The 13052-nt window shown below is 38.7% G+C and overlaps 1 pseudogene; it reads right to left on the bottom strand.

Moving 5' to 3' along the window:
* The window catches only part of LOC129356304 (MAM domain-containing glycosylphosphatidylinositol anchor protein 2-like), a 97425-nt pseudogene that overhangs the window by 43348 nt on the left and 41025 nt on the right, over positions 1-13052 (bottom strand).

Genomic DNA, 13052 nt, shown 5'->3' on the forward strand with positions numbered 1-13052 from the left:
AAACTCTATAAGGGCACTTCGGGCTTCAAGGATGAAAGGGGCTCAAGTTTTGTACCCAAGTCAAGATTTTGTTATTTGGGTGGTGAGGGACCTCGTGTCACAGCTCACAAATCACATGGCGTGTCTTGCCCTATCACTTTGACCTTGCTGTGTTGCAACTATAAATATTTTTTTCAGATTTGATGTGGTATTTTTGAAGCTAGACAGCGCTCTCTTGCCAGCACAGAAGATACAACAAACTTTGATATTATCATTGTTTTTCCAGCAACAAAATGCGTATCTCTCTTCTCTCTCCATTGTTTATTTTGTCACACCGTATCATTGCAAGTGCTGATAATGACATAAAAACAGTCACTTTCCAAGACACATTGAAGAAATTAAATCAAAGTACAAGAGAAAATGACAAACGTGTTGTTGTACGTTAACACAGGGATTTGAATAAGTAACTTTAATCTGCGTACTAGATTTGAAACAGCAAAGCATTACTGAAAAAAGTGAACTAACATCATTGTCTGTAAATAGATCACCTTCTCCACCTCCGAAGCCTCAACAAGAGTTGCCTTCCCAAGGATTTTATAGGAGGACTTTAAATCCCTTCAGTGGATGATAGCTCTTAAGCTTCAAGCTCCTCTGATTGCTGCAGTGTTGCTGGCCCCACGCTGATGTGGAGCAACAGCCTGCCTGCATCAAACTCTTCTGCATTTGGCCTCCAAGATCTGCAAACCTCAGATCTTGGCCAAAAGACCAACCTCCATTTCCTCTTTGTGGGTTTCACCAGCTGAGAGGTCAACCTCCAGATCTTCTTCCTGGGTTCCACTGGCCAAAAGGCCAACCTACAGATTGTCTTCATGGATTCCTCCACCCTCACCAACAACTTCCAGACTTCAGAATCTTCTGTTGCCAGTCCCCTCCAAGATCCCTGCTCTGCTGCCGCCTTCTCAGGATGCTGCTCTGCTGGTACTTTCCAAGGACGCTATCAAAAGGCCCTGCTCCTTCATTGCTTTCCAAGGTTCCTTCTCCTTTGTCCAACTCTAGTTTGTTTTGTGTTTTGTCCCTTGCCCTCCTTTCAAGGCCCCCTCCACCAACTCTGGTTGGGTTGTTTTTGTTTTCTTGATTTTTGGATTTAATCGATATCTGGTGAGAGGGGAGTAATGTTAGGATCCCAGGTTGATTTGTTTTGTTTTATTTGATTCTAGTTTCATTGTTATTTTCTGTTTCTTATTTTGGTTAGATCTACTTTGTTCATGTTTTCCTTTGGTTCAGTTCTCAGTGTTTCCAGTTATGTTTAGTTCTTGTTTATAGTTATTCTTTGTGACTCTAGCTTTTCAATGTTTTTTTGGTGTTGGTATTTTTAGTGTTGAATATATTTTCTGTTCCTGTGTGTATTCTCCCTCATCCCCTGTGCAAATTTCTCTGTCCTTCTCCTCTGTCTGTCTCCTGCTCCCTCCACTCACACCTGAAATCAATTACCTCATCAGTCCAGGTCTTTTGGTCAACATTCAACCCCCCAGTATTTAAGCTTCTCATTCTTAGTCACTGCTTGCCTGTCCCTCTTGTCAACCCTCGTCACTTCCTTGTGCTACCCAATGTCTACCTGGTGGTTTCTTTTACTTGTTTTTTTTTTTGTGTGTTTTTGCCCTGGCTTAATGTGATTTTGTAAGTTTGTTGCAAAATCAGAAAATTCATTTTCATTAAATTCATTTTTCATCATTTATGTCTCCACTCCATTTGGGCCCACAAACAAACAACATATTATGACAGACTTAAGAGAGCACAAAACTTGACAAATTATTTATGCAGTTATGTGGAAATTTTATTTTCATTATTGTGTTTCTTTAATTGAATTTGAATGTGTGTTGAGTGTGCATTACTCACATTGCACCACAAGATGAATCAGGGCCTCTCTGGGTTTGACATTGAATCCGTTGTATTGGCTTGTTTGGCAGCGGTATGCCCCGCTCATCTTTCTCGTCACGTTGTAGATTCTCAGTATACCATCATAGCTCTCCATCTCTGCTGAGCCATCAGGCATCACAGGGGCTAGTGCTGCAATTTGCCCACTCTCCTCGACCCGAGACCACATAATGATGGGTTTGGGTTTTCCTGAGACCAAACACTGGAGGTCAACAGTGTCTCCTTCCAGAACTATGAGTCGAGATTGCCCCTTTGGGACTGAAAGTTCAGGAGGAACTGAAGAGAGAGGGAAATAAAACATCATTGTGGTCAGTATTCTGAAACACCAAGTGTCTTCCATGTAATGAATTATTTACCAAACAAACAGTTCTATATTTGATTCTCTGAACTGTTTGGAAATACAATGACTGTGTTTGAACCATCAGAATACACCACCATCGGTAAGGCATTGAAAAATCTTTAGGATATTGAATGACATTTTTGTGTGGAAGAGACTCAAAATGACAAATTATTAATGTGATGTAATTTTATCACAAAATTACATCACACTATTCATGACTTATGGAAAGTTGTTAGAGAAAAGCGTTTCTCTGTAACAGCTTTCTGTAAGTCTTAAATTAAATGATCTGAATTCAAACATTCTTTGAGCTTGCTCAAGACACCCATATGCTTAGACTCAGATTCACCTCTTAGTATGCTAAAAAGTGACTGAAAACATAAGTGATTGTCACAAAATTACAATATTATGAAAAAAAATTCTAATCAGTAATGTCATTCAAGAAGAGACACTTGAATATTATATTCATTCATTACACATAGACTGATATATTTCAAATGCTGATTATTAGACAACTAATGAAAACTCATCTCAAAAAATTTTAATATTGTTAAAAGGATCAGAACTGAAGACATCTAGTACCACAGTTAATTAACTCGAAACATCTGCATATGTCTTTAAATGGTCTCAGTCAAGTTCCATAGGATACACAAACATGGGGAACAGATGTCCTGGCTATCAGCGGTGAGACTTCCTGATATTATGTTCTCCAACATCCAAGATACCAAAAAGTTTGATCCAGACATGTCCATTCAGGTGAGTGTCTAAATTTGCTTTGTTGGTGTTGTGTCATCATGCTTTGCTATGATTTTGTCCGGGTGTATTCATGTTTAGTTATGTTGAGTTCATTTAAGTGGCTCAACCTTGTTAAGGTCGGGCTTATATTTTAGTCCGAGTTTTGTCAGTGGACATCGAGGTTCTTCCATTCTTGTAAAGTAAAACAATTTTACTAGTGTTTATCAAATTTACAGAATGAATAGTAATATGTGTTCTCTTATGTCCTCTTCAAGGCAAAACGACGTATGAAATGGATGAGCTCAATCCAGACTAGGTTCCAGTGCTGAATCTGGAACAGAGATGTGTCAGTGAGACTTTAGGAGCAGATGAAAATGAAAAGTCTACCAGACCTAAAATAACAATTGTCGCTAACTGGAGTGACTACTCTGTGTTGGCTTTGGCTGGCTGCCTTTCTCAATTCTTCTGGACGATATGTAAACAAGACATTCTTTCCCACCTAATTTCCTTCCTAAAGACAGCTGTATGGATAACAGGATGGGGTGAGGTAGGAAGAAACATTATGTTACATATTCAAGGAGATTTGAAATATGCAGCCCTTCCAAAGCAACACGAGAAAAGCCAATTCAGATACAGAATGTGTTAGGTCGGGTATATTATAAATTGAATTCTTCCCTACAGTCTCTCTGATTCTGTTCAGTTCCCAATCATTCAAATTCAAATTTCACTGAACCGAAACGAGCAACTTCTCCAAGATCGATTCCATTCCATTAGTGAGTTTTAGAGTCTTCAGCTGGGCTACAAGTCTCAGGAAGACTCACACCCAACTTGTGTCTCTGTCCTCAGCAACAGTCTGAGTGTTTGCTAGTTCGGCCAAGTTCGTCACAAATTTTTGATAATCCAGGTCTCCGAAAGCTCCAAACAGCAGAAATCCTTTTTATTAGGAATCAATCCAGGGTTTGTCCCCACAGGACATGAGGGCTCTCTTGTGCCCAGTTGTCTCATCGAGATAATTTGATTAATTGCATCGAGAGAATGGATAATCAGATCCATAATTTGTAGATTTGGAAGATGTGCAAAGAAAGGCTCCAAAAATAGAGAAAAAAGCAAAAGCATCAGCCTTCACCGAGAGCAAGAGGGAAAATAATTTAAGGGTGTTAGCGCTCCTAAATTATGGAGTACCTCAAGGTTCAATTTTAGGCCCTATATTGTATTTGCTGCCTCGTGGACATATTTTCAAAAAATTTAATATTTCCCTGTGCATCGAAAATTTTCTTCACTTAAATCACAATAAAACTCGTTATTTTGTTTGGACAAAAGAGCCTTGTTAGTAAATCTGATCAAATTCTGGGTTCCCTTGCTTCCTTTTAACAATATTCTGTTAGGAATCTTGTTGTCATTTTTGACAGTTTTTTTAAATTGGATAAGCAGGTGAACTCTGTCGTGAAATCAAGCTGTTTTCATCTGCGCCTCTAGCAAAGGTTAAATTCAGTTTTTTGTATCAAAGGCTTTCAGAAGCATATCTATTGCTTCCTTTCTATGTGCTTAGAATTATGCAACTCATTGTATAAAACTGAGTCAGTGCCTTCAGTCAGAGGTTTCTTTTCTTCAGATTAAAGCAGACCGCTACCAGAGATCTTTCCTGCACACAGCCGTCACTGTCTACAATAAGTTTTGAAGAATTTGAATTAATTTGAGTTAAACAACAATTAATTGCCTTTTGGGATCGATGACGTATTTCTGATCTGGATTTGAATTGAATTGAATCTTGGCAAGTCACTCTGTTTTCCGTTGCCTGTTATCTGGCTGAAAGTGCGAAATGACGGGTTTAATGTGTTTGTATATGTGCTGTTTGAAATGTGTATCTAAATATAGTTCTCTCTAGAGATTTTTATACTTCTAAATTACTAGTATATTCTAAATGTTTTCTTGTTCCCTTCCTTGGAATTATTTAGTATGTAAATTCATTTGAAGAAAAATATTGTAAAACAACACGCATTCATTAAACAGAAACATTTTCACTACTACTTGTATTTGTGTGGTTGCATTATATACATATTTCCATTTGATTATCTCCTTACATGCAGTTCACTGTTTTATGCAAGCGGCTCTTCAGGAGGAGAGGAAGCAGTTCCAGGTTTGGATGCAGCTTCCCAGAAACTCTTGGTGATCTTCTTCCTCCTCTGTCTTGCCATCTTCTTCACTGGCTCCTCTTCTTTCATATACTTAAGTTATTCAAATATTTTTTCATCACTCCCGAAATATTTCAGCTGATTATCTGCTTGTTTGTGATTCTAATAAATAAATTTTTATGAAAACATTTTGCCTCTGTTCATTCTGTAATATATGTGTTTACATGCACATATATTACAATAAAGGAAACAAAAGTTGATAAAAATATAGTAAATGTAAGTCAGTCATCCAATTATGAACCACCAACTCTGGCTAAATTCAGGTTGGTAAATATTAAATCTGAAATAATTATTTTGATATAATTACTTTTCTTGCTTATGAGTGCAGAGCAAAGGAATAATGATTAAACTAAAAGGTATTCATCATGCTTACTCTGTAGAGACAAATCATTTATAAGTACAGTTAGGGCCAGAAATATTTGGACAGTGACACAGGTTTTGTTATTTTAGCTGTTGACAAAAATATGTTCAGAAATACAATTTATATATAATATGGGCTGAAAGTGCACACTCCCAGCTGCAATATGAGAGTTTCCACATCCAAATCGGAGAAAGGGTTTAGGAATCATAGCTCTGTAATGCAGAGCCTCCTCTTTTTCAAGGGACCAAAAGTAATTGGACAATGGACTCCAAGGCTGCAAGTAACTCAAAAGGCCTTTCCCTCGTTAACCTGTAATCAAGTAAGTAGTTAAAAGGTCTGGGGTTGTTTCCAGGTGTGTGGTTTTGCATTTGGAAGCTGTTGCTGTGACCAGACAACATGCGGTCAAAGGAGCTCTCAATTGACGTGAAGCAGAACATCCTGAGACTGAAAAAAAGGAAAAAATCCATCAGAGAGATAGCAGACATGCTTGGAGTAGCAAAATCAACAGTTTGGTACATTCTGAGGAAAAAGGAATTGACTGGTGAGCTTGGGAACTCAAAAAGGCCTGGGCGTCCACGGAAGACAACAGTGGTGGATGATCGCCGCATACTTCCTTTGGTGAAGAAGAACCGTTCACAACATCAACTGAGGTCCAGAACACTCTCAGGGAAGTAGGTGTATCTGTCTCTAAGTCAACAGTAAAGAGAAGACTCCATGAAAGCAAATACAAAGGGTTCACATGTAGATGCAAACCATTCATCAATTCCAAAAGTAGACAGACCAGAGTTAAATTTGCCCAAAAACACCTCAAGAAGCCAGCCCCAGTTCTGGAAAAGTATTCTATGGACAGATGAGACAAAGATCAACCTGTACCAGAATGATGGGAAGAAAAAAGTTTGGAGAAGAAAGGGAACGGCACATGATCCAAGGCACACCACATCCTCTGTAAAACATGGTGGAGGCAACGTGATGGCATGGCATGCATGGCTTTCAATGGCACTGGGTCACTTGTGTTTATTGATGACATAACAGCAGACAAGAGTAGCCGGATGAATTCTGAAGTGTACCGGGATATACTGTCAGCCCAGATTCAGCCAAATGCTGCAAAGTTGATCGGACGGCGCTTCACAGTACAGATGGATAATGACCCCAAGCATACAGCCAAAGCTACCCAGGAGTTCATGAGAGCAAAAAGGTGGAATATTCTGCAATGGCCAAGTCAATCACCAGATCTTAACCCAATTGAGCATGCATTTCACTTGCTCAAATCCAGACTTCAGACGGAAAGACCCACTAACAAGCAAGACCTGAAGGCTGCGGCTGTAAAGGCCTGGCAAAGCATTAAGAAGGAGGAAACCCAGCGTTTGGTGATGTCCATGGGTTCCAGACTTAAGGCAGTGATTGCCTCCAAAGGATTCGCAACAAAATATTGAGAAAAAACTTTTTTGTTTGGGTTATGTTTATATGTCCAATTACTTTTGAGCTCCTAAAATGTGGAGTGTTTGTAAACAAATGTGTACAATTCCTACATTTTCTATCACATATTTTTGTTCAACCCTTTAAATTAAACGTTACAATCTGCACTTGAATTCTGTTGTAGCGGTTTCATTTCAAATCCAATGCGGTGGCATGCAGAGCCCAACTCACGAAAATTGTGTTACTGTCCAAATATTTCTGGCCCTAACTGTACATGGTCTCATGAAGGACATTAAGGTCGTCATCTTTTAGTGGAGCATCTTTGAGCAAGTTTTGGGTTTTTCCAACCCAAAACTGTTGGAAAAACAGTTTCGGGTTCAACAGAGACTATTTTGGTGGCAAAAATTATTTACCAAATCATAATTCCAGAAAGTATCTCACCTGTGGTTGAAGAAATATTTACATCAATGCTGATCTCTGGGATTCCTCCATTTCTCAGTGATGCCACACATGTGTAGGTGCCAAAGTCTGTAAATTTTAGATCAATTATGTCAAGGTTGGTGGTTCCTGGTGAGATATTAGGGTCAGTGTGGGTGATGACCATTCGCTCAGAGCTCTTCAAACGCCGGCCATTCTTTAGCCAGCTGAACTGCAGCTCGTCTGAAGGTGTGGCTTCCACCTGGCAGCTAATCTTGACCTCCCGACCAATTTGAATGTTGTCCTCATTGTGGTACGGGTCTGGTGTGATCCAGAACCGACCTTTATGTAGTCCTGGAGTACATAATAGAAACAGTAGAGACAGTGTTATATAGAATATTAAACGATCATTCTCATCATAAAACCTAAATCAGATTCGGCCAAGCGAGGTTAGGGAGAAACTGGTAGGGTTCCGAGTTGGAAATATCTGGATAAACATTTCCAAAGATTTCTGATTGAACAGAAACCAGATTTAAAGGGATCCATAATTAGTTCCAATAATAGACCTTATATGGGATATTTATTTTAGGTAGAAAAACAATACAGTCATAATACTGTAGCTTATTCAATTTTTAGAAATTTTAACAAAATATTGTCACAAATTGTCATGTTCACACTACAGTGCATTCTGGGTAATGAAGTCATATGGTCCAACTGCCTGGCTCCTCCAGCCAAAACAGTGACGTTAGTAAGCCTTTTCAAATTGAAATACAGCGTGTTGAAATCGATCGGAATTTAGAAATCACAAGAGGTGATGAAGATGAGGAGCTGGTGTTTTGCTGCTGCTACTGTGGAAATATTAGATGCCGAACCCTAATGCATCTGCGCATCTGACAGAAAGGGACCCGCATGAGAGCATTTGCGGTGGCTGGCGGGTGGCGTTGCCAGATCTCCCACAGTTGCCAGGAGCCCAGAGTGGTGCTGAGCTACCACGGATGTATGACACTGCTTGCAATTTTGATTAACTTTGTTACTGACAGGCCCCCCAATTTATTTTTCTATTTTTATAGAAAAAAGAAACTATTTTGTTGGAGGGTCCCCTGTCGGTCAGGAGCCCTTGGTATTATCTTAAGTTTTTGCCCCTATTCATCTCATTCTGAGCTCCCATGAGGCTTTGCGTGAATTATGTGCACGACTTCCACTGCACACTGCAATTGCCATTTGTGTACGTTAGCTATTTGCTAACGCCAGATATCACAGCTTAAATGTGGCAATATCGTTTTACTGCAAGCTACAGCTTGCGGGGTGGAATGATGACTTGAAGAAGTGGTTCCAAATAATCCATACTGGCATATTTAGTTAATGATTGGTTGCTTCGGGTTTTTCCTCCATTGGGATTTTTCCCACATAATTAAACAAGGACATATCACTTTAAGATCTCTTTTCTTTTTGGAACATTTTACAGCATTTTCCGCTGGCAATTCTCTCTCTAACTGGTTGATGTGTGGCACCCCAGTGATATGGGGTGTAATTGGAGTCTGACCTATTGATGTATTTTAAAATCACAACTTAAAGGGATCCAAAATTAGTTGTAACAATCAACTTATCCAGACTCTCCAGACTGGTCAGCTCTCTTCTGATGTTTGCAGCGGCATTCAGATATCAGAACCATTAAAGCAGGGGTGCTCAAGTCCAGTCCTGGAGAGCTACCATCCTGCAACTATCAGCTGCATCCTTGCTCCAACACACCTGAATCAAATGAATGACTCGTTACCAGGCCTGTTCATAGCTGAGCCTGGTCTACTGGAGTAAGGCTGCAACTAAAAGTTGCAGGACGGCAGCTCTCCAGGACTGGACTTGAGCACCCCTGCATTAAATGAATCAGCACCTCTGGTTCTGACAAAATATTTTGTCTTACAGAAATTTATTGGGGCCAAAACATATAAATATAATTACATTCTTCCACTTTAATTTTTTAAATGTGTAATCCTTTTGATTTAAGTAATGTGGAAAATGATGTAAACCAATTGCCAAGTATAAACTTTACGATTTTTAGAAAAAAAGAAAAAGAAAATGTACATCACACCAAGCAAATATTATGCAGTTTTAGTGTTTTTACACTGTCAGCACAAAACTGCAGCTCAGAACTCTGACCAGTTTCACCACTCTTTCTTCATTACTGTCTGTTCTTCAGAGAAACAAGCTGCTGGCATCACTGCTAATTCACTGTCAAAACCTAACGCTTGTATTCCCGGCGTTCCCTGTCATTAAACTCAATTACGATCCTCTGTACTGTGCAGCTCTCAGATAGCAGACAGCTTGTCAGCGCGTCTCCACAAGGTTGGGCAGCAGCAGAAAGCATGAAATGCTCTAAAATGTCCTGGTAGATGGTTGTATTGATCTTAGACCTAAGAAAAAAACAATGGACCAACACCAGCAGATAACATGGTACAACAAACCCTCATATTGCGTGTGGTTGTTCTTGAAGCACCGACTCCAGCTGCAGCCTACTCTCTGTTCCATAGACTTGGACTGAATTAATTGAACTCATGCAATAAATATTGCTTTTGTTATACATTTGCCATGTTTAACCCTCTCCAGGCAGGTGTTTCAGATTTGCAACAACTTAGCCAGTCTTTGCAAGTAATTTGAGCCAGGGTTAAATGTTAATTGTGTGGCTTTGTTTTTTCGGTTATGCAGAAAAGGAACCTTTTTTTTCTTGTTCACTTATATTGGAAAATAAAATGTATCTGTTTTATTTCATTAATTAGTTGTAATTAGTTGTTCATTACATGCCATGTTTAATGTGTATGTGCAAGTTGGAACACAAGTGACTGGAGTAGGATTTAACATATTGATACTCACAAATGAAAAATTGATACTTTACAAGGAAAAAATAACATCAATAAGATTATGCAGTCCTACTCTTTAAGATGTGTTTAGTCCTGTTGCCTGTGCAATTTTTTTGGACCACATCTTTTTCTTTGCCTCGCCTGCTTCAACACAGAGCCCTATACAATCAACCTCTTTAACAATAACGTTTGTGTCCTGGCCTCTTGTGCAAGGTGTCAAAGGTCATATTTTGAGCAACTGTCAGGTCAGCAGTCATCCCCATGATTGTGTAGCCTGCAGAACTGGAATGAGAGACCATTTAAAAGTGTTAGCAGGTGTTTTGAGTTAATTATCTGACTAGTGTGTAGCAGCAGGCGTTTTCGCTGGTAACTTTTTCACAATATTCTAATTATCCGAGATATTGAATTTGGAGTTTTCATTAGTTGTCACTAATAAAAGAAATAAACTTTTGAAATATATCAGTTTGTATTTAACGAATACATATACCAATTACTGATTTAAATCAATTTTTTCATGATATTCTAATTTCTTGACCACCACTTGCATATGTTAGTGGAAGTATGTTTTATGGCTTAACCAGTACCTCATATATCACTGTGGATGACGACAGGTAAGTGTCATTCATTGTTTATTTAAAGCTGAAGGTACCAGCAGCAGCAAAAGACCTGCAGCTCCTACGGCCAACTTGTCCTGTTCCTCTGTTTGGTTCTCTTCCTCATCGCCTTTTGTTATTTCTATGTCCTGATCTATTTGAACACGCTCCAGTTCAAATTAAAAAGGCCTAATAACATTACTCATCACTGTTTGGCTGGAGGAGCCAAGCAGTTGGACCATTACACATTATTTACCCAGAATTCATTGCAGCGTGAACGACATTTCTGTCAAAATATTTTATTAAAATTTATCAAAGCTAAATAACCTACAATATTATTACTTTATTGTTTTTATATCTAATATAGATATTTTCCAAGATAAGTTGATTATTACAACTAATTTTGGATCCCTTTAAGTTGTGGCTTTAAAACACATCAATAGGTCAGACTCCAATTAACTCAAATGTGTCAGAAGCCTGTGGAAAAATGCCCAAAACCACAGACTCAAATCACAGTTAAAAGATGATTATCCCTGACTAAATGTCCAAATGTGTGATAACTTCTGAACATGAGGATAGTTACAAAAAAGTCTCCATAAAATGTTTTGACAAAGCTTTCAGGCATTTAGTAAAAACGAGAAAAGTTTGGTCGGACTTAATGCGTATGGTAGTATCTACTGTACTAGATATATATACATATGTACAATGAACAAAAATATAAAACACCCCATGTCAAATAAAAGAGTGCATGAACATTTGGGTTCCACAATATATACAGAAACTCAAAATATATTTCCAGTAATTATTGATCTTCATATGGCCACGATACCACGTTATTATCATGCTACGATGACAACATCATGGTATGACCATTTGTAGCTGATTGACAGTCCTTTGAACACGATAAGGGTCAGGTTGAGGAATTTGATTTTGTCCAGGTTGGCTTCTTGTAGGCGGTTAGGAACAATCTGAGGGTGATGCATCTGTATTGCAGATCAATAGTCTCATCAGCTGTGTGTGTCACTGGTCTGAGCCGATCCACAGATGGACAAGCTGGATGTGGCGATCTTGTGCTGGAGTGATCACATGTGGCCTGTGAGGATAAAGTTGATTTGCAGTCGTGCCAGTTTGTTGGAAATAAACTCTTAAATGGCCTATGGTCTGATAATGGACATTGAGTCGTGCAGCTACTGCTCTGGTGGACGTCCCTTCACTCAACATTCCAATGGCATGCTCCGACATAACTTGAGATATCTGAGGCATGATGACTTGTGACAAAATTTGACATTTTGGGATTTCATTTATTGTCCCCGGTCCAAAGATTTTCCAGTTGTTGGTCATTTTGTCTGATCACCTACTGGACATGCCCCACCCATAATGTATTGATGTCATGCACTGAGTAAGAAAACATTTCACTGAGTATTGCTCACTGACAGCAAGTTGAATGAAAAATTATACACAAATCAAGAGAAATATTACTTTTGCAGAATAAAATGTCAGCAAATGCTCATTTACAGTTCTTAAACTCCACATGGCAACAATATCTGACATGGGGTATTTATATTTATGTTCATATATATATAGTAGTGGAACTTGAAGTACATTACAAGGGACAACAACCAACGTGGTTCAACATCAGTGCCTCAACGTGGTGAGGCACCGACTTAATCATATATACAACTGTATACCCCCTGCATGTTATTGTTTACATGAGCAAATTCTGACAACGATGGAGGGCAAAAAGACTATTTCTCTGCATATCATCCATAGCCGCGCTTCCGCTGTTCCATAAACTCCATCAAACTTGGACAGTTAGATATTATTAATTTCTTGCTATGCTCTACAGCAGCACAAAATGTTTTGGAAAAAAAACATTAAAGTACAACTCAAAACCACTTCTTTCGGCTCTCTATGAGAGCACCACAGCAACTGACAACAATGCCACAAAAAAAACCACTGAATATTATTTCCAACACAAAGAGCAGAACATTTAGTCTGTTGCAGTAGTATGGTTTTAGGCTTGATGTTTATTTTGTGATTGATGTGGTCCGAGGAGAAAACTATCAATACACTCAAAAAATATAAACGCAACACTTTTGTTTTTGCTCCCATTTTTTATGAGATGGACTCCAAGAAATAAAATTCGTTCCAGATAAACAATACTATCATTTCTTTCAAATTTTGTCCACAAATCTGTCTAAATGTTTGATAGTGAGCACTTCTGCTTTGCTGAGA

Source organism: Poeciliopsis prolifica, unplaced genomic scaffold (genome assembly GCF_027474105.1).
Source record: "Poeciliopsis prolifica strain line A6 unplaced genomic scaffold, Auburn_PproV2 SCAFFOLD164, whole genome shotgun sequence".
NCBI classification, from domain to species: domain Eukaryota; kingdom Metazoa; phylum Chordata; class Actinopteri; order Cyprinodontiformes; family Poeciliidae; genus Poeciliopsis; species Poeciliopsis prolifica.